This window comes from Manis javanica, chromosome 15 (assembly GCF_040802235.1).
Source record: "Manis javanica isolate MJ-LG chromosome 15, MJ_LKY, whole genome shotgun sequence".
Classification (NCBI taxonomy): Eukaryota; Metazoa; Chordata; class Mammalia; order Pholidota; family Manidae; genus Manis; species Manis javanica.
In genome coordinates this window covers 61,611,396-61,633,793 of record NC_133170.1, presented here as the reverse complement: position 1 = coordinate 61,633,793, position 22,398 = coordinate 61,611,396, and the positions used below count along the sequence as shown (strand labels likewise).

At 40.8% G+C, this 22,398-nt stretch overlaps 3 protein-coding genes across 9 annotated transcripts in view; 1 reads left to right on the top strand and 2 right to left on the bottom strand.

Moving 5' to 3' along the window:
* The window catches only part of RFLNA (refilin A), a 227,290-nt gene extending 219,292 nt beyond the window's left edge, over positions 1-7,998 (bottom strand). For both annotated transcript variants that reach the window (XM_037014241.2, XM_037014242.2), the window contains exon 1: positions 7,866-7,998. The gene's annotated coding sequence lies outside the window, so the exon portion shown is untranslated. The remainder of the gene's footprint in view (positions 1-7,865) is intronic.
* The window catches only part of ZNF664 (zinc finger protein 664), a 51,063-nt gene extending 43,061 nt beyond the window's left edge, over positions 1-8,002 (bottom strand). For both annotated transcript variants that reach the window (XM_073222325.1, XM_073222324.1), the window contains exon 1: positions 7,866-8,002. The gene's annotated coding sequence lies outside the window, so the exon portion shown is untranslated. The remainder of the gene's footprint in view (positions 1-7,865) is intronic.
* A 1,261-nt stretch (positions 8,003-9,263) lies between these two features.
* The window catches only part of CCDC92 (coiled-coil domain containing 92), a 29,005-nt gene continuing 15,870 nt past the window's right edge, over positions 9,264-22,398 (top strand). The window contains exon 1 of one of the 5 annotated variants that reach the window (XM_017681273.3): positions 9,264-9,401. The gene's annotated coding sequence lies outside the window, so the exon portion shown is untranslated. Of the gene's footprint in view, positions 9,402-9,443; positions 9,607-9,991; positions 10,042-22,398 lie in introns of those variants that run through there. The other 4 variants (XM_017681275.3, XM_073222323.1, XM_017681278.3 and 1 more) reach the window with 4 other exon arrangements.

Genomic DNA, 22,398 nt, shown 5'->3' with positions numbered 1-22,398 from the left:
AACATTTGTGTCCTCTAAAATTCATATACTGAAACCGAATCCCCAGTGTGATGGTGTTAGGAGATGGGACCTTTAAGGGGATGATGGAATTAGTGGCCTTACAAGAAACCCCAGAGAGCTCCCTCATTCCTTCTACCATGTGAGGACACAGTGAGAAGATGGCCGCCTATGATCCAGGAGGTGGGCCCTCACCAGACACTGAATCTACCAGCACCTTGATCTTTGACTTCCCACTCTCCAGAACTGTGAGAAATAAATGTAGTTTTAGCCACCCCATCATCTGTGGTAGTTTGTTACAGCAGTCGAATGGCCTAAGACAGCTAATGGCCAGGTGGGCACTTCTAGATGGATGCAGACTCTATGCCCTGGTCGGCTTCTAAGTGGAAGGGACCAATTCAGCAATGTTGATAGAAATCACTTCAACTAGTCTGTAGTACTGACAGTAGGATGACTGACTACAGGACCACTAACACATCAGAAAGACCTCCACCACCTACTCAGAAAGGCCCAGCCTAGCCCAAAAGACAAACACATTATTACCCAAAGTCAGGAACATGCAGTCTTAAATATTCCAAGAGACAGACATCAATAGTCCAGGCTAAGCAAGACAGATATTCCCCAATCTTAAACAATGTATAGCTGTATAATTAAATTCCAAGAATAATTTACCACATGTAAACACCGATTTTAATAATGGATTTATGCACAGCACCCAGTCATTCATATAGTAAAGCATCTATTTGCAGCATAAAATCATTATTTGCAAATCCTCTTCAGGAAGAACCTACATGTCCTATCAGCCCTTTACACTCAGCATATCTAAAACTCAATGTGTCATTTCCTCGCCAAAGCCAACTATATTCCCAGCTATAGTACATGGGTCCACTGGTCCCTCAACTGCCCAAGCCAGAAACCTGCTTCTCAGCCACCCTCCTCCCTCTCACGAAGTCCTGTCTACTCTATCTCCTAAATACTTCATGAATTTATCCCTCTATTTCACCTACACTGGCTCAGCTGTAATTGAGGCCACCAACATCTTCCCCTGAAATACTACAAAAGCCTCCCTTCTTGCCCCTCACAAACCCATTACCCACTGCAATGTAATCTTGCTAAAATGCCAAATGGGCTGTTAGCATACTACTTAAAGTTTTCCAATGGGTCCCATTAACTTTCAGTGTAATTTCCATATTTATACACATGGCTCTTAAACTGAATAATGTTAGCACTGATGACTTCTCTTGGGTCATCTCTCACCACTGCCCACTCGAGTTGCAGTTCCAGCTAAACCAAGTTCTTCTACTCCCCAAGTCTTGTTTGTTTCTAGGCCTCAACCCTCATCCCTATGCTCCTTTTATCTCCAGGCCTTCACATTGGCCATTTCCTGTTTACCTTCAGGTCTTGGCATACACATCACTTTCTCCAGGAATCATTCCCAACCTCCACCCCACCCACAAATTTTGGTTATGTATGATGTATACGTGCTCCCGAGCCCTTACATGGCCTGTCAACTTATCTCCCCTATCACACTTCATTGACTTTCCTGTCCACTAAACCACATGTTACTCCAGGTCCACAGTAATACTTGGTAAGGGAATGAATCCCCTTGCCTTACGATAACCTCTTTAGCCTCACCTACACTGCATGCCCTGGAGTACCTTGAGCTCCACTGTCAAACTGCTTGTAGGCCCAACATGATAACCACACTCTCACTGCTTCTGCCCTTGGTTCAGACAAGTCCCGCTCAGCCTCAAAGAATTAAATGTAACTTGCTATATGAGTGGATGTGTGTTAGAAACACAGTGAGTTAACAGAAGAGTCAAACCAGGAAATCCTGTGGCCCGTGTTTGTTTCTACATTTATTCTACAGAAATAAAATTAGAAATGAGAACTATTTTTTATTCTACTGCTAAGATGCAATTTTCCTCCAAATGTTGGGAACAACAAAATTCATTCAAACTTCCTGAATGCATCACTCAAAAATGTTTAGATATTAGTTCTTATAGTTTAGAGTATGCTTTAATATGATAGGGAAATAATCTATTTTTTAAAGGCACTTATCTACTAATCATAGAGGCAACATGTCCTAGACATAATGTACTTATTAAAGGTAAATGTTCCATTATTAATGAAATATATATAATCTTGGAAATATATGTAAGAGCAAAAATTTTTAAATCACCAACTTCCTACTAAAGTCCACAATTTTTAAGATTTTCACCTAATTTCTTATAGACATTTTTCCACCACAGGTTTTTGTCAAAGACTGAGATGTTTAACTGTTTTGAGAGTGATAATTTAGTATCATACATACAATTTGTATTCTGATTTTCCTCCACTTAACACTGCCATAAGCATTTTAATACTTTTTCTTCATAAACATTTTAATGGTCCTATAGTATATTATCCAATAGATATATCAAAACTTACCCATTTTGCAAATGCACCCTTAAAAATAATTCTACAACATACATCTTCTATGTTTTTCTCTATATTTAAAAATATTCCTTTGATGGTTCCTGGATAATTGCTATGTCAAGGCTCTTGGTAACAAGCGCCAATATAACATAAGAATGTGACATTTTACCACATCCTCATAAGTAATAGGTATTATAATTTTTTAGTCTAAATTTAGGCCTTTATTAAATTGATAAAGGAGAAAGTGTAACATCTTCATTACAAAAGTAAACATTCACTGTTAAAAGACTGAAACAATGAAAGGGCATGTAAAATAAAAAAATAAGTCTCTCCTCTACATTTCCCCTCAGAAATAGTCACATCAAATGTTTTCCATGTTTCCTTCTAGATCTTTTTCTATTTTTAGTCAAAACACATACACAATTATTTTGTCTTCTACCTTATAAAAAATTGAATCAAACTTGCTTTTTTGAATCAATAATACATTCTAGACATCTACCCAGGCTATGTCAATATATACAAACATACCTCTCTTTTAAAACTATGTAACATTCCATAGCATAGAGGTATCAAAATTTATTTCTGGTTATCTTCAGCTTTTCCTCTTAAGTGATGCTGCAAAAGACTTTGTTCATACTAACTTGTGTCCTTTTGAGAATATCACAGACTCCTTGAAGCGCACCTGCTAGATTAAAGCCTATGTTTTTTAAATTTTTGATAGATTCTGCCAAACTGTCATCTGAAAAGGCTGAAACAATTTTATGTTCCCAAAAATGTATTAGATGCATTTTTTTCTGTATCTTTGGATAACATTTTAACTTTTGGCTGATAGACCCCCCTCCCCACCAAAAACTCTAGTTGTTTTAATTTCCATTTCCCTAATCACAAGTGAGGTTGAATTCCTCTTCACTGCTTTGATGTTCTCTTTCTGAGAACTATTGATAGCCTCTATATATTTCTTAAATGGGTCAACTCTATTATCCTTTACCAATTGATACATGTTACAGAAACTTTTTTTCCAGTCTGTCACTTTGCAATGTCTTTTATCACACAAAAATACCAACTTTGATAATGGTCAAATTTATCAATCTTTTCTTTATGACTTTGGGTCTTGGTCTTACCTAAATGGTCTACCCAAAAAATATAATCTCCAATATGACATATCCTCCAACATAACAAATTCTTTTGTATATTCTTCTAATATTTGTACAGGTTGTTTTTGTCTCTGAGTTATTTCTTTAATCCAAATAAAAGTCATTTTGAATATGGGGAAGTAGAATCTTTCTTCCCCATCATCTACCTCTATACAATATACTGGATAATCATTTTCTGTTTTGAAATTCCAATATTATAAACCAAATTTCTCTATATAAATGGGTCTGTTACTGGATTCTGCATTGCTCCATGTACCAATGGGTCTGTTCTTGTGCATTGTTTATATTACTGTAGCTTTACAGTATGTTTTGATACTTAGTATAGCAAATCCTCCATTACTATTCTTCCATTTGAAAAATTTCTTGGCCATTCTAGTGCATTTACACCTACGGATGAATTCTAGAAGGAATTTACCAAGTGTTCAAAAATAATTCTCACTGGGGTATCAATTAGAATTACATTGAAATTAATTGTAAAATACTGCAATCTTTACAATGATGCCTCCCCCTCTAGAAACATGTAATGTTTGCCCATTTATTTAAGTTGTTTTTTAAATTCTTTAGGTAAAGGTTTTTCCTTTCTTCATGAAGTTTTTTCACTTATGTCTTATTCTTAAATGTCTTCCAGCTTTGTTGCTATTGAGAATAGAACTTTACTTTTCTGTAGGAATAGTTACAAATTATTTGATTAGTGTTGAAATTACGCACCTTCCCAAATGTTTAACAAATTATTTTTCTACCCAGTAAACTATCCACCTACTGTAACCACTTGTGTGTGAATTTTCATCCTCACCAACCTGTAGGAGTTCTTTACATATTGAAGATATTGATTCTTCACTTATATTTCTCACAAGTATTTTCCTACTTTGTGGTTTGGCTTTTCATCTTAGGATTTTGTTTTCCCTTTCTTCTTAAAGAAGTTTCAAATGTCTATATAGTCTAATATACTGATTTTAATTAATAACAGATTTGCATGCCCCATAGTTGCCAGGACCTGTATCTTTTTCCCTCACAACACCTGCACAGGAGGTACTATTTTCCTCACTTAAAATATTCTAGTTTAGGCAAGTTTGATTGCAAAACCTGTGCTTGGTCCACTTCAGCATGCAGAACTCCCTTTTCCAGATGTTTAATATTTATGGCCATAGGGGGCATTCATGATGATTCATCATTTATCACATTGTTGTACATAGTTTATTCTGGGGTGCTGGATAGGTTCCAGTGACTTGCAGAGATACTCTAAAACCAATATAATACTACTATAATGAATGTGGTTCTATGTTTAAATATCAGATAGGCTTTTAACCACCTTATTACTCTAATTTACTCTGTCCAGTTCACTGAAAAATGGTCATTTCATGTTTAAATGTCACATCCAGTAATGTAACCTGTTTTTCCATTTAGGGCATACTTTTAGGTCTTTCAGGATGTTTTATGGTCTCCTCCATGTAGATCAGACTTATCCTGATGAGGATGTGCTTACATATTTTACATTTTTTGTTGCATTGTGATTAGAGCCTGTTTTTTGGTTGTTTTTTTTCCTTTTCCATTTTAGTTTATAACAGGTTATTTTTGGTATTCAGAAAGCTAAGAATTTTATATACACCTTCTGTACCCAATTTCCTCAAAATTCCTCCAATTTTCTGTCTATACTTTTTGTTAGTCTCATTTTTTTGTAACCAAAGCAAGTATAAGTATTTATTTCTCTTCTTTTCATTTTAGATCCTCACCTCACTCTTATTCTATGTATTACTGCTTTTGGAAAACTTATAAAAACCATTAAACAATATTCCAATTTTTAATTTGACCCTGATACTTTCATGTTAAACATTAAACATCGTGTTTAATAATTAATATTATACTTTTTGGGTAAAAAAGTGCCCTTTTATCCCTACTTCTTAAAAATAAGAAATGATGAGTTTTTAAATCAAATACCTATTTTGACCTTAGTGTAGCTGGTAGTTTGAATTCAATGTGAACTCCAAGGGAAAGAACATCTCTCTTCCAGATAGAACTCTAAAATGGCCAGTCCAGTCTATCCCACTTCCACCCCTACCATACCCCCACAGTCTGCATATAGCAGCTGGAGTGGTTGTTTAAAAATGCAAATCCATTATGTCATTCCCCCTGACTAAAATCCAACCCTTGTAATGGTTTCCCATTTCACACAGGATAAAATAAAACATCCTTTACCAGCCCTACAAGACCCTACATGATCTGGCCCCCTGCCTAGCCACACTTCCCTCTCACCCACCATAATCTATCCATAAGTCATTCTTTCAGTTCCCAGACTGGGCAAAGCTTTTTTCTCCCATCAGGGCCTTCCCACATGCCATTCCCCTGCCTGGAAAATTATCCCCCCACTTCACCATACAGTAACGCCTACTCATCCTTCAGATCTCAGTTCAAATCTTTTTATGCAAAAAAGTTTTTCCTGGACCTTCTCTACACAGTCTAAAATTTTTATACTCTCTCATAGCTACTTAACTTTTATAGAAGATGCCACAGTTTGTGATTGTATGTGTAGCTGTATGACTGTGTTTCATTTCTGATACCCTCCACTCCCATATAGTATGAATTCCAAGAGGACAGGGACAAGTTGATTTTGCTGGCCCTACTACAGGCATTCATAAATAATTGAATGAAAAATACCTACAAAGCCCTACTGTACCTCTTACCTCTTAAAATGATACCCATCACATCAATTAATATTTGAACTGTTAAAACTCTAATACTGCCTATAAATGTAAGAATCCATTTTATCAGGACATGAAAGCTAACCTGAATCTGCTGCTGCCACAGAAAAATACACATAGGAATTTCACTAGAAGTTTTGTTTAAATATGTGTTTTGCTTTATGTAGTGTTCAATTTGCTGATGCTTCACTTACAGTCAATTTATAAGCTTTATTTTTTAAGGCATGTAGCACTGGAAAAAATGTGCTTTGTAAATACTCTTTAAAAAGCTAATGTGTTATCAGTACCTAAGAAAAATTATAGCAAAACCATGTTGAAAAGCACACAGAATTTGCTATCTCTAGTATTCTGTAATACACATAACTAGCCAAAAAAGAAACTTTAATTATATTGCAAATAAAGTATTCTTTTGGTTCACAAAGGCAAATAAAAATCAACATTTATATACCATTTTACAAAGCACTTTCACATACATCATATTATTGAACTCTATGGAGTAGACAAAGCAGGTATTACCACCATTAATAAAAAAGAAAACTGAGGCTTAGAGTGATTAAGCGTCCTCCCTGAAGTCACAGGACTTGAAAATAGTAGAGTCATAATTACAATGGGGTTGGGAAGGGTGGCCTCCCATACATAAATTTCTAAACCAAAGAGAACTTCCATCATAAACCCCTACTCTCTATAATTAGTGTATATTTGTGCTCCCTTCACTACAGTTTCATTTCACCAGAGAACAGTAACCAAAAAAGCTCTTTTGAATATAAAGTTAAAACTTGAATTGCCATCAATCCAGCAAATGGCTAAACTATGGCATACCCAAACTATGGAACATGATGCAGCAGTTCTTCAAAATATGCTAACACAGTATACACTCAAACTGAAAGAGTACACTAATTCTTGTTAAATATGAGTACACCCATGTAAAAACATTTTACTATACTAGAAAGTTGCACCTAAACATAGAACAGTTGTTGCCCCCAGAGAGGGGTTGGTAGTCAAAGACTTCAGCTATCTCTATGCTGTATCAATTTTTATGAAGAAAACAGACTGCTAACTTAAAACTAATTTTTTAAAATTTAAATTAACCTGTGGGCTGAGCAAGGTCATTTTTCTGTGCTAAAAAGCTATGCATCTATAAAGTAAGTTGGGGCCCCCTCTAAAAGAGAAGACAAAATATACAAAAAGTTCATCCTGTTAAAATAAACTGTAAATATCACAAAACATCTCTCTTAAAAAAAAATGGCCTAGATTAAAAAAAAAATATCTAGTCTCCTTTGTTGCAATTAAGACAACCAATAAACAAACTATCAACTAGAAGAGTACAGAGCAGGCTTCTCCTAGAGAGCTAGAGAGATTTAGTTGTTAGACTTCGGCAAGGAAGGTTTCACAAAGGATTTGAATTTTGAGAGAAATGAGAAGTGACTTGGCAGAGATGCGGAAAGATTAATCCGGATGGGAAAATGTCTGGGAGGTGGATCTACTAAGTTAATCAGAAGCAGGGACAATAAGAACACTGAAGTAAAGTCCTGAAATAGGGCAGGATTCCTTTGGATGTGGGAATTGGGAGGAAGCTCGACGGCGCGGCCATCCAGTTTACCTGGGTGAGAATCCGGCCCTTGTTATGGTCAAACAATGGAGGCGTCCAGAGGCAGCAGCGGTCTGCGCTGGGTGCGCGACGGGTTCCTCATCACCTGAGTAGGATGCTCGTCCGGATCTGCTGGGATGCAGGGCGCTCTAAAAAACAGAACATCACCCCATGCAGCCAGGCTTCGCCGCCGCGCAACCCAGCCCGCGGCTCCCACGGCGCGGCCATTACCTCCTCTCTGGGGACCCGCCTGGAAGGGCTCCAAGGCGCGGCTGCATGGTTTTCTAAGCTGTTTTGCTCCCCCTTCCCTCGGCTCCCACAACAATGGAGCCCGGCTCAGAAGTCCAGCTCCCGCGGGGCCTCCGCCCGGCCTCGCCTCACCGCTGCCCATCCTTCGCCGCGCGCCCGGCCGCCATCTGTGACCCCCGCTCCCCGGCACTGCGGGCCCACGCCGGCTCCCAGGCCCCACACCCGCTGCCTCGGCGGGGCTTGCCCGGGGCCGCCAGGCCACCCTGCAGCGGGAGCTGCTCTGACCTCTTCCCCCGACTCCCTGGGCCGACCCCGGCTCGAGGCCCATCGTAAGTGAGGGCTTGTTTTTCTTTTCTCTAACCCACTCATCCTCCTTCTGAACCCGAGCTCACTCTCCTTCCCCCCCCGCCCCCGCTGGGATCCAGAAAAGAAATAAAGAGGCAGAAGTCTGGCCGCCGGAGAACTCACTCCAAGTGAGGGCTTGAGGTGCCCCAGGCCGCGGGCTCCGCGCACCCACCCTCCCTCTCCTCAAGGGACACCTCACAGGTGCGCCTCCGAGCCGCGCGCGCGCGCTCCGCACGCCTAGACGCCTCCGGGGGCAGCGCGCGTGCGCACGCACGAGGCTGACCAGCCCCGCGGGAGCTGGTGCCGCACGCATGCGCGCCGCCAAGCCCTCGCCCCTTCCCCCGCCTCTGCTCCCGCCCCTGTCGGCCGCCCGCGCGCGCTCTCCCCCCAGTCTCAGCCTCGGCCCTGGCAACCCACCACCGCCGCCCAGCGCGCGCGCTCCCGCTCGCCTGCCTCGCTCCTCCTTTCTCCTTCCCTCTCGGGCTCGCGTTACCCTGGCAACCGCAGTGCTGCCGCACCTGAACTGTGCGCCTGCGTCCCACCGGTCAGACCCTCCCTCCACCTCCGTGCGTTCCCCTGTCCCGCTACTACTGGGGGTGGGGGGCGTCGCCCTCTCCCCGCGAAGTATCAGCAGGCCGCCTCCGCCCCACCCCGCAGATACTGACCCACCGCCGCGCCGGGGCCTTGGCCGCCCGCCTCCGGGTCAGTGCGGCCAGGCCTCACCGCCCCGCTCCCAGCGTGCACCGCGGCGAGCACTCTGGTGGGAGTCGGCGAGATGCTCTCGGCTGGCGGCGCTCACTGACCTCCCTCGGCCGCCCGGCCGGGCAGGGCCGGAGCCAGGAGCCAGCCCCGCCCGCCGCCCCGCCCGTGGGCCGCGGCCTCCGCTGCCGCCCTCCGGGAGGATCGCGCCGCGGCGGAGAGCCGCCTGAAGGACCGCGACGGCCGCGCCCGCAGGTGAGGCGGGGCCCGAAGTGTGACCGAGTCCAGCCCCGCTCATCTGGCGGTACCTGCGGGAAGCTTTGCGGCCGCCAGCCAGGAACAGGGGCACCTGGCGGGGCAGAAATTCATGTAGAAAATAAGAAAAATTCTTATTTTCAAAGCCCTCACTGCACGGGGAGGACGGCCTTCTGTCCCCCTACCCCCAAACCAGGGCTCGAAGGTGCGAAAGGGTGTCCCCTTGAGTTGACAGGTGGTGGGGGACGCGAAGAGGTGGGAAGGAGGGCAAATGTACAGCGACCCCCGCGCCTGCTGCCTGCAGGGTCTTCCAGTCCCGTATGGGGAGGGGGAGGCTCTTGCCAGGGCTCTGGTCCAGGCTGCGGACCGACCGCACCACGCACCCAAACCTATCCGATGGGGCAGGAGAAGCCATCAAGGGGCTGCTCCTGGCCGCCCTGGGGTGGGATCGTAGGGTGAGGGATCCGCATTGCAGGTGCACCAGGAGTGCCCAAGGGCCTGGCCCTGCTTTGTCTGGGATGCTGCGGGGAGGAGGCCTTCTGAATCCACATCGCCTTTTTAAACGCGTTTTTCCGCCTTGTGGCCGTTAGAGACCGTCCCAGATAAAATGGATAGTCTCCTGCCCTGATAATCCCCGTAGGTAAGTACTCTGCCTTTACAGCCCCTTTCTAAAGCCTTGTTGTGGGCTTTAGTTTACCCTAAATAATGATTTATTTGTGATTCATGAAATTGAGCGTAATGCACATATGCAGCAGAGCTCCAGGCTCGTCGACGGGGCTGCTGTGTGCTACGGTGAGTTACTCTAGTTTATCAAACTTAGGTTTTCATGCTGACCTGTGTTGTTTAATTTCAAGCTTTGATATTTAGCAGTGTGATCTGCTCCAGTAATGGAAATGAGGTGGCCAAAGAGGAAATAAATCGTCCTCTGTAATTTAGGTTGCAGTAATTGGTCTTATAACAAAATACAAGCTGTAGTATTTTAATACATTACATATTTCCAGAAATATACCTGTAAGAGTGTTAAAGCTAGGATTGCATGGGTTTGTTTTTTAATACTTTCAAGTCTGAAATTTACTTAAGGAGCTTGATATTGTTTCATTAAATAATTTTTTTGCACCATCAAGAATTCACCTGCATTTCCTTGCCTTTGAACTGTAAGGAAAAGGATGCTAACATTTAAAGTGATTTTTATCTCCAAAGATTGTTTGAATTTGTGTATTTCTTTTGGCTGAATGTTCATTTTATGTAAAATATTTGGAAGGTTTTAGGGTTTGTGATATATGTATATTTATGTGTGTTTACACATACTACTGGATACTGAAATAAAATAGTTTCTATTATTTCTCTGCATCATGTCATAATTACTCAGTAAATTTAGGTTAGGTATATTTAAATCTAAAGTACAGAACAATTATTTGTGTGTAGCAGATTTTTACTGTAGTACATGTAAATACAGCAACCTAACTTTGAAATTATCTTTTTTTTAAAAAATGAATCCTTTTACATAAAATAGAACATTCATTTGGATTCTTAAGTCTTTCATCTGTCATTCATTGGATAAATTCATTTTAACATCATTATTTAATTGGTAGAGTGCATTTATTTGCAACAGTGCCCATGTTAATAACTGTTGATGCTTTTAAGAAATACTTATTTTATATTATAAAGCATTTTCTCCTGTTTCTGGCAAGAAAAGACATGGGTCTTTTTTCTTCCGTCTGGAACAAGATAAGCCATAAAAAATTGCTAATACATAGTGGGCACACATTTATTAAGAAAGATTAATTATATCTATTGAATTGGATATCTTTAAAGGTCACTGGCTATATGTCTTATATTACTTCACACAGCAAGGATACAATAAATGCTTGACTTGGATTGAAACTGTAGACTATTTAGGTAGATGCTAGCTTAATGACACCAATTTTCACAGCTTTAATGTTGAAGCCTACAGAAAGGTTTGCGCAGAGAAGTGAAGGTGTCCTGATTATCTTCAAATAATTAAGGTCTGTGATGCAGCAAAGGGAATTTATGTATTTAGGGTAATTCCTGAGTACAGAAGAGGCCAAGTAGTACTTGTAGGAAGAGAGATTTCACTTTGACATAAAAACAGAAGTCGGTTATGATTAGAACTGCTAGCGTGGGAAGGGGGAGGCTGCTCTTTCCCTGCTGAGTTTCCAAATAACCTGGTTCCCCACTGGGCAGGAGTGGCTACTAAGACGTTATCACACAAGGTATGGAGAAAGCCTTCTGAGGGAGGCACCTTGGGGTTCCAGTGGTAACTGTATTGAAGGGCATTGTGGTTCTTTTTATTTCTTATGCTGGTTCTACAGTGATGGGCATAACACATCTCCAGACACCTACCTGAACCCTCAAGATTTTTTCTGGGTTAGAAGCCAGCCTGGTAGCAGAGCAGATTCTAGTCCTACTTTGCATTTGTATGGGGGCTTTTCAGGTAAAAAAGCATTCTAATGTTCCATGTTTTGTTTTAAAAAGACTTTTTAATTATATGTAATCTATATCTCACCCTTTGGCTTTCATTTTCTATAATAAACATTTAATCAAGAGGAAAATTACCCTTTTCTCTGAAGTCAAGCAGAGGAGTCTTTAAAAAAAATTTCTAAAATGGAATGATGTCAGTAATTCTCTTGAGAGTCAGCAGGTTATGAAGGTGAATAGATTTTTTCTTAGCTGAAATTATTTTTTAAAGGGTACTGATTCTTTACTGAAAAATATTTTTAAGGTCTGATTCTTGTGCTTGCTCTGCATTTTAGTTTCTGTTTATTTTATTACTGAAACATGACTCAAATTTCACAGCAGAAAAATCCAGTCATATTCACCTATAGTAAGTTGCATTGGACTTTTTTTTTTAGTATGTCTGCATTGTTTTTAAATATATGTTGACACCTGAAAGTAGAATTCAGCTGCAGGGAAGTAGAATTACAGTGTACTGAAAGATTAGGTGAACTGGAGCTTTGTGTTTGAAGAAGAAAATGATGTGTCCTGTTTGTGCTAAGCCAATCCTAGGAACAATAATTTACCAACAATAGGAATGATGAGCTATCCAATGTAACAGAGTTTAGGCTATTGACCATCATGATACATGTATTAAGTGGGCCAGTGGAGTTCAGACTCTACAGCCAAAGAACAGAGCTTCCTGTGGTCACCAGTGCGTTCAGTGCATGGTCTCTGCACAAGGGTGTAAGTGGAGCATGATGGTAACAAGGCCAGTTGAGTTAAACCAGCATCTGACCTCTCCAATTTAGGAAGAAGTAGAGGAAAAACAATTCTGAATTAATGTATACATGCGTTTAAATTTTTTAAAGCCCTTTTAAAAATAGTTCCTCCGTTGTGTTCTTTAGCAAATCAGTTTGTCTCATACATTTGTACATTTTATCCACCAGCTGAATTTGGGTGTGATTATTTCAATAAAAGACTCTCAAACTTTGCTTGAACAAGGAATACATAATATATGTAGTATGCTTTATGCGTGAAGGGAAAAGAGAAGAATATCAGCTTCTTCTGGCCAACCAAAAAAAAATTGAAACAAAACCTTACAACTATTTATTCCTACAAAAAAAATCATCAATGCTACTTTAAAGATTATGACCAGGACAACATATTATTAGCCAAGGCAACCAGTTAGAAAGCAGCCTTTTCAGAGGTTAAAGGTTAGAGTTCCTCCCGCAGCCTTTGAGGGCATCACACAACTATCTTAAAAGACTTTTTGTTGATCAAGAAACAGGAGTTTATATTTTTTATACAAGCCTCAACACTGGAGAACAGACTATGATTGATGTTTTTGTGATTATTCCCATTTACCACTTTAGCAGAAATAACTTTATGAAGCAAGAATTACTTGCTGTTTGTAGCTATAAGGGAAGAAGGAGTAAGTTTTCTCCTTTTATTGAAACTCTTTCTATGAGCCAAATTCTCAAGACAGCAAAGTGAAATTCCATTGGTTTGCACTAAAGAGCAAGCCTGAGATGCTTAAAACTTACAGTGAGGGAGAGAAAAAAGAATACTTTTAATAAATGGGATTTGAGGCATATGATACTCTGCTACAGTTTTTCTCTTTGTTGCCTCTTTAGCAACACTAAAGATACTAAATTTAGATCTGCATATGAAAGACTCACTATCTCTTGCTCTTCAGATTTCCTTCTCAACTTATTTCTAAATGCACCTTGTGCCCTTTTTATTTACTATACAGATAAGAGGGTTTATGAGGCCTCCTTTTAAGTCCACTATCTTATGCAATACTGCTTAGGCATTGCCATTACCTATAAATTATAATTCCCAGTGTTATTCTAATACCTAGAAATGAGTGGCATCACACTCTGAAAGAGCCATGTTTGGTGTCGAGTATTCATAAAAATACTGGTTCCCCAAGTTACAGTCCACCATGTCATGGCATCATACCCCAGGATAGCCATGTTTTTCTGTCGGTTTCTAATCTCATTCTCTAATGCTGACTGAGTGTAGGAAGGCAGGCTCATACCACCGCTAAAGCAGTAAAGGGCTCTTTTAATCCCTCTCTCTCCAACTGTCCACATGTTAACCCAGATGAAGCTGGAGGTATTTCTCCCTCAGTGGCTTGTAGGAGCAGATCCATTTTTTGGAAGTACTTGTCTTACACATTGTTAAGAAGATGAAGAAAGGTGTACTGGTTTGCTTAATTTATGTTCCCACAGATGAGAATATAGCAGGAGTTATTAGGAATGGCCTAACCTTTTCAAGGAGGGGTCAATCTTTGTCTTCAATAGTGAATCATCTTTACTTTTGGTTTAGTCCTGGTGACCAGGCCAGAAAGTTTCAGTAGACAAGAGTAGTAACTTTCAGCTTTCAGTGCTTGCTCACTGACATACTGTATTGCACTGGACCAAGGGAGAGGGGAACGTGGTCTTTTTTGATAGGGAGAAAGGATAGGTAATTCTCCCCAGCCTCTGCATTGTGTGATGGGTTTCAAGTGAGTGAGAAAGCAATCAGTCAGTTTTTGACAGAGGTTTATCAGTATTGTAAGGCTGTGGTATTAAGACTGGGTTCAGAGGTGAGCAAAAAAAGCAAACCTTAATTGTTTGGGGACAAAAATTGTTTTTAAGGAGGAGACAAAATAAAAACCTAAGAGGAAATAAAACCAGAGGTAGGACCTTCTCGGAGGCATGTGGATTGAGTGCTGCCTGAAGGTGTCATGTCTCCTCCAAGGTTATAGGATGAACCTCAGGGCAGGTTTGGATGATCATTGGCCAATTCTAGCGTGCTGCATTGAACTCTGCCCACCAGCAGCCTGCGGTTAGAGTGGACAGCCTTCCTGTAGAGGCCCAGAGTGCCACCAAAACCTTCCAGTGCAGGTTATCAAGTCTGAAACTCAAGTGGCAAGCAGATCATCCATCCCTGGGGCCTTAGAGGAAAACTGAATGGAGTTCGAGGTTGGTAAACCATTGAGGCTAGTGTCACCCTACCAGAGTTGCTGTGCCTCCCTGGTACACTAGCATGAGCAGCCGCAGACTAGAAAGGCCCTGCAGGGAGGCTCAGGTGATGCTGTGGACTGTTGAGCCCAAGAGTGAACCTAGTCACCCAGGCTGCTTGCACCCGTGACTGAAATGCCTTGACACCCTTTATCAGTGCTCCCCAGTGAAAGGACACAGTTCTATCTAGCATATTCATGTCTGCCATGGGGGCAACCAGAAGTCTCTTAAGCCTACTCAGTTTTTTAGGAGAAGGTTGCAGATTTTTTTTGTTAAAACTCTCATGTTCCCAATCCCTAGGTAGGATATCTGGCCTCTTCAGTCCAGTTTCTGCAAAATCCTGCCAGTTTATTTTTTTTAATTCCATTTTAATATTTTAGTACCTCTTTTGATTTGGATGATACAGTGAAGGCATTGATCAAGGTATAGGACCTTACAGCTTTATTTACAATCTGACCTGTACATTGTGGACTCCATAAATAGGTACACTTAACGTGCCAAATCTGGAAGTAAAATATTTCAGAAGTACCTTTGACAGTCATCATGTCATCCTTTGTATCTTCTACATCCAGTGAAACTGCTAAATGTTCACATGAAAACCATTTTCCTCATTTGAATAAAATTGATTTGAATAAATTTACAAATGCTGCCCCTCCAAAGGGATAGATAAGCCACTCTCTTTGTCTTCAAGGCTCCCACCCCCAGCACCCCACAACATGAGCCTGACAAATGGGGTAGCTCACACAACACTGTTGAGCTACACAGGAAAATTTGGAGCATACCTCTCATGTCTGATTATCCCTGGCATTCCTGTCCATGTGTGTGCCAGCCTTTCCACTGTGTACAGGAGCAAGATGAGGAAATTAAGTCCTTTGAAACTACCAAGTGGCTGTCTGGGGCATGCCAAAGATGTCTGGTTGCAAGGACTCTCTGCCAGTCTCCAGAGTCCCTTTCACTAGGGGGGAGGGGCTGATCTGGGACAAGGACAGCTTGGGGGAGAAGGGACAGGTCAGTCTGAAAAGGATGACTGGTTAAAGATAGCCTTGACCATTTTTTCACCAAAGGAAAAACGTTTTTAAAACAGCCCAACATAGGGGAACATGAGGACCTTTAGAAATGTGAGTTCCTCCCTCAGCCAGGAGCTCTATTCTCATAATGTCCATAGTCAGAATGAAAGTCAGAGAAAAAGAATAAGAAAGAAAAGCTAGATAACGTATTCCAGTGAGGGTATGTGTTTGTCCCCGGACAGACTGTATAGAGGCACAGACAAATATAGACTCTTTTTGTGGAGACATTGCATACCAGAGACTAACTTTCTTTTCTGTAAGCTAGTAATCTTTTCTCTGCAGTTATAAGTTGTTACTGATTTGCCTTAAGTACCTTGATACACTCACACACAGTCATTCCAAACAGTAACTTTAAATGACAGTACATTAGAGATGTAAAGTTGTGGTTTTAAATGTTATCAAACATACCTGATGTCCATAATACATTGATTGATTTTGTCATCTTAATTTGATCTTTAAGAACAGGTGTTCAGAAGTACCTAGCAAGATGACCCACAGGGATTGTGAGGTGATAAGGTTTTTTTCTCCCTATTTGAATTTTAATTTCTTTACTAGTCTTTAAATGTAGATTGTTAACTAATTAGGTCAGCACTCTACTAGTCCAAAAGGATTTAGGGATTTTAGAAAATATGTATCATTTACATTAAAGAAAACTGCAATTGCTGTTACTAAGAATTTATCAGAGAAATAGGACATCTTAAAATATTACTCAGCTAATGGAAGTAGAGCAACTTTATAGAACAACAGTGTGTAACACTGAGATTTTTTAAAAAGCAAAGTACAAAGATCCTAGTTTCTTAAGTCATAGCTCACTTAAGTAGTGTATGCTGATGTTTAGATTGATCTACTCTTAAATAATGGTGTAGGTGATCATGGTCTGATGAGTAAGGCAAGTGTAAGGACGTTAGAAAGTTTAATTTAGCCTTTGTGCAGACTTTTTTTGTATAAATTAATACATGTAAGGTGGTCTCTCCCTCCCCACTCAAGAACATAAACTCTGTGATGGCAGGATGTCTATCTGATTCAGTGGTGTGTTCTAGATGTCCTCCATGGAGCCTGGCTCAAAGAGGCTCAAAGAAAGGTGCTTTCTTTATTAAAATAATCAACTGTGATACTTTATATGCCCCCAGAAAGGAAAACAGAACCTTCCTCTATATCCGCAAATTTGCAAAACAGCTTACAAAAGAACTTGCCTCAAGTATGAAGAGAACTTTTATGATTCCTTTTACTATGTGGTCTCCCATGTTGTATTGGAATACCTCCATTCTTGTCCTTAGGGAGAGGCTTTTTAAAACAAATACATAGCTTTTCAATTTTACCTGTATCTTTAAATTTTATTTCTAAGTGGGGATTTTTATAACATGAGTAATTATGTTCACTTGGGAAGAGACCTTTTTCAAGTAGAAAATCATTTTAAGATTTGCCACCTCAATACTAATTTCTTTAGCTTCTCCAATATATTTGTACAAATAAGAAGTTTAAGGTATGGCTCTTTTTATAAACAGGGTTTCCTGGTGGCTATGTAGCCCATACTTATATTTCTCTGAGCCTGGAAAGGTTTTCTTAAAGGGGTAGTACATGCAGAATGTTAAGAGTTTTGTCCTGATTTCATAGATTCCTTGGGAGTCTTTAAAATCCTCATAAGATTTATGTAAGTATTTAGTGGTCTACTTAAAAATGAATTCCTTTGTATTCAAGAAATATTAGGGCCTTTAAATATCAAAATTTCCTAGAGATTCACTAACTGCTCTTGATCAAAATACTCCTTTGGACAGTATATTTTGGGTCAGCTTCGATAAACCCATTTAATGTCTCTAGAAATACCAGCTTGTATAACTATAATACTAGAGTCCTTATTCAGAATTCCAGAATTCTCTTACATTCACCCTTTCCATTTCTCAGTTCATTTAAGCTGTCTTAGGAGAAAGACAAAAATCTCATACTGCCAAGTAACAAGAAGAAAATTATTATATTCTTAAGAAATTGGAGTTTACACACAGCCCTTTTCTTCTAAGCAAAAGAAAGGAAAAGCATATTTTCTGACCAGCAAGTGAAGTGGGTAAAGCAGAGCCTTTCTGCACACCTGCCTTACCAGGAGCTGAAGATGTGAAGGAGAAACTCTCTCAAGTAAGCACCCTAGTAGTATTGCACTGACAGCAGCCTTTTCCTCCAGGGTCTGCAGCTTCTGTTATAGGAAGCTGTATATGGCAGGGCCTTGTCCCTCCTGAGAGCTGCAGCCACCCCACGGCTTACTGGCAATTCAGGCAACCCATGGAGAGCAGAGTAAACCTCAAGTCAAAAGGGATAAGGCCTGCCTCAAATTAGGTAGACTCTACCCCAGGGTTTCTCAACCGCAGCACTACTATTTCAGGCTGGATCATTCTTTGTTGTGGGGGCTGTTTAGCAGCATCCCTGATCCCTACCCACCAGATGCCAGAAGTGCTCCTACCCCAGTTGTGGCAACCAAAATGTCTCCAGACATTGCCAGATATGGGGAAACAAATGCCCTGGATGAGAAACACTGCTCCAACTTGATCAACTCTCAAATGGAGTTCATCAGGAAGATGGATTCCCTACGTTCTTTCTTTAGTTCTGGCTGCTTATAGTTGTCTCAAATCAAAAAATTACACACTAACACCATACATTCTTTGGACCACCACCACCACAACAAAACCCTATCTTGCATGAGCCACAGAACAATAACCATGTGGATTCTCTGAGAAAAAGAAATGTTTGTGTAAAGCAAGTTAGAGTCAGATAGCAGAAGTAGCCAGTTCTCCACCAACACCCAAATGGATTACTTCTACCGCTCTTTGCCAGATTATCTTTGCCTTAGCAAGGAGTCTGTCTTCCTTTTTCTGCTCCACAGGAGTCACAGCACCAGCTGTTGCACTGAATGGGCAGGCTCAAACTCAATCCAAATAAAGAATTTGTTAGTGCCCACAGTTATTTTAATCTATGCAAAGAAAAAAATTCCCCCCCTGCTCTAACCAGGAAATCTCCAAAAAAGAGAATGTCTCTTGAAATTGTATTATTCAGACAATAAAGTATCAAGTAAGGCAACCAATTAGAAAAGCAAATGTTCAGAAATTAGAAGTTACATTTTAAATGAATCAGCAACAATCTCTAAACTCCAGATGTCTTAAAATACTTGTTTGGTAATAAAATAGAAATACACAGTTTTATACACATTTCTACATAGGATAGCAGAATAAGCTTGTTCTTTAACAGAACTAGTTTCTTAACCCAGAAGAGTGTCTCCTTTTCTGCAGATTTAGAAGCAAACATTTTCTGTGATTCTGAGATTTTTTTCTTCACAAACAGCATCCTCCAGAGTAAGCACCAGAATTCTAGTAGTTAGTACCAAGCAAAAAGAACAGACCCAAGAAGCTTAAGATTCAGGAAAAGAAAGGGGCAGAAGAGGATGTGTAACGAATGGCAGTGGGGGTGGGGGTGGCAAGCGACCTCCTGCGGTGTGAGGGCACGCACTTTCAAATGGTGGCGAGCTGCCGCCTTCCATCATCATTAGGGAGAGGTGCAGAGTTCATGATTAAGGGTGTATGCTTTGGAGTCAGCCTCGTTTGGGTTGAATCCCAACCCTGCCACTTGCTAGCTATGACTTTAAGGAAGGTACCAGTCCCTTCTGAGCTTGTTTGTGAATGTGTAAAATGGAGGTAACAACGTCTACTCCTTGGAGTGTTTATGAAGTGCATAGCTGGCACAGGCCATGTAGCTCACAGTACAAGGTGATTCTATATCTACGCTCTCTCCCCAGAGCTAAAGGATATCACCTGCCTTCCTCCCATCCCAGATTATCCTACTAGACTAAACTCCCTGTAATAGGAGTTTTACCTCTATTGGGTAAAAATTTGGCTTTTCTATATTTCCTGTCTCTTTCATCTCAACTTCTCTGAGCAGAGTTTAATAAGCAACTGAAGTCTGACCCTATTTTCTACCACTCCCCAGAATGTTCTTTCCATGTCCAATATGATCTCACCTCTACTTCTGAAGCTTCATTCACGTTCACCTTACCAGAAATACCTCCTCCTGTGTAAACCTTGCCCATCTTTTAGGTCACCTCCTCTGTGTAAACCCTCCCCATCCTTAAGGCTCAGCTCTAATGCCAGCCTCTTCAAAACAAACTATGTTGGTCATTGCAGTCCTTATTCACTCAAAGTTCATTAGGCATCTGCATGTGCTGGTAATGTAGAAAATGCCAGGACTGCTGACATGATTGAGATACTGTCCCTGCTGCAGCCCTTTACTCAGCCTCCTATGGGAGATGGGCAGGTAGCAAGGAGGAACTCCAGATGCTATGGGGGTTTGAATCTTCATGGGTTACCTTCCCTAGGCCCCTGTACTTGGCATACATCTCATGAGGATTTAACTATACTTTTTCTTCCTACTTTAGTGGCTGAGTCTCACATCCCCAGTAAATCGTAGACACAAGACTTGAGTACACGGTGGGCACTTTAGAACATGTGCTGGTTTGAGCCTTAACCTCCAGGTGCATATTTGAAAGGACTCAGCCTGTTGTAAATATCAAAAGATAAGTTAGAAAACAAAATCGGTGATGATGTTAAGCTTCTGGCAATCACCATAATCTCAAGTAGTTTGAGATAATTTCAAGTGGTTCCCAGGCTTTTAGAACTCATGGAACAGTGTGTTTTTTAATTGGAAGATTCTAAAATGAAAGTAAGGAATTGTCCTTTGAGTTAAATAAAGTTAGCTTTACAGAAAATTCACTGCATTGTCTGCATTTCTCTCATTTCACCATGGACCAGAAAAAACATCATCAAAGCTCAGCATGAGCATTTCCTGAATTTCTGAGTTTCTGACTCACTGGAAAGTTTGTAAGGTGTGAACTGAGCACTTCTTTTTTGTGTGGCACAGCCACAGCTCAAGTTTGATGCCATGCCAGTGTCAGCACTAGGAACTTACATGGTTGGCTCATAACACAAATAACTTTTCCAGGTGTAAATAAGCTGCACCCAGTAAGATCTTGTATGTCACAAACTTTGCAGAATGTCCTGAACAAGCCCACACTTTACCTCCCACTGAAATTAAACTTCATTTCATTTTTGTATAGCTTGATAGTTTTTTGGTCTTTTTATTTGAGAGATTTCCCCCAAAGGCATGCATGAACTAGCTACCCTTCCCTCTACCTTATTCCCATGCCAACAAGAAAAATATTTCCATGCCCTCTGATGCTCACCAATACAAAATACACTGCCTAATTGAGGTAGGGAGTGGATATCAGACCAGAGATAGGGTGAGGTCACCACTAATTCTCAACTATAGAGAACCCTTCTTAAAGGGACAGTTCAGATTAGTAGAAGGAGGCATTCATCTTTCAAGGTGCTAATGCTATAGCAGGGAATAGACAGGCCCTTGTTCTCAGGAGTTTACATTCTAGTAATGTAAGAAAGATAAATAAATGACCTAATTTTAGATAGTGATGTGTTATGAAGACATAAAATGGGATAGTATGATGATGATGACATTTCAAATAAAAGTGTTAAATTATTCTTGCAGTGCAAAGTGAGAAGAGACCACAGCACACACTGTAGTGGTATATCTGGGAGCCAAGGAAACCTGTTTGGATGACCGTCCACATTGGAGCAAGCGAATAGTTCTAAAGTCTTTAAATCTGTACTGCCCAATAGGGTGGCCTCCATTTAAATGGCTAAAAATGTAGGCTTATGTTAACACAATTTCTCCCTCCTTAAAAAAAAAAAGAGCAGGGAGCTACAAAGCAGCAAGAAAATGCCAACTTTATGTATGGTCTCAATAAGGCAAAAATCCCAGCTCTCTATGCCTCTGTTTCCCAGTACATAATGTGGGAAGATAATGAGTACCTATTTCCTACAGCTGGTATGGGGATTTTATAAGATAGAGCATAAAAGGCACTCAACACCATACCTAACACCATACAGGAGGTAAGTGGCAACATCGTCAGCGTCACCAGGACCACTCCATTCTATCATGGACACCCTGGACTGGACTGCTCCACAGTGCACAGTGAACAACCAGCCCTGACAACTTCTCTCAGAGCTGCCCAGAGACCTGGCTCCCATCAAAGTTGGAATTGGAGAACATGTTAGGAAGGCCCAAGGCAGAGGAGGTGCCAGCCTTTGACAAAATATGTGCATTTAATGCTTATACATTTAGGCAAGTGTCTTACTCCTCTGACCTGTAGCTCCTTTAAAAATAGGTATAATCATACTTATTTGCATGATTATTTCAAGAATTAAGTGATTATCTATGAGCCTTACACATAGACAGTTGGTAAATAATAGCCATAATTACTATTATTATGATCCTTCAGCTTTTCATGATTTAAAAAAAATGCCTTTGACTACTTTCTTGTCCAGATGCCTTACACTAACCCAGAGGCCGTGTTAGGGCCTAGCTGGCAGAGACGGAACAGACTGTCATCCAACAGCATCACTGTGAGCACAGTTC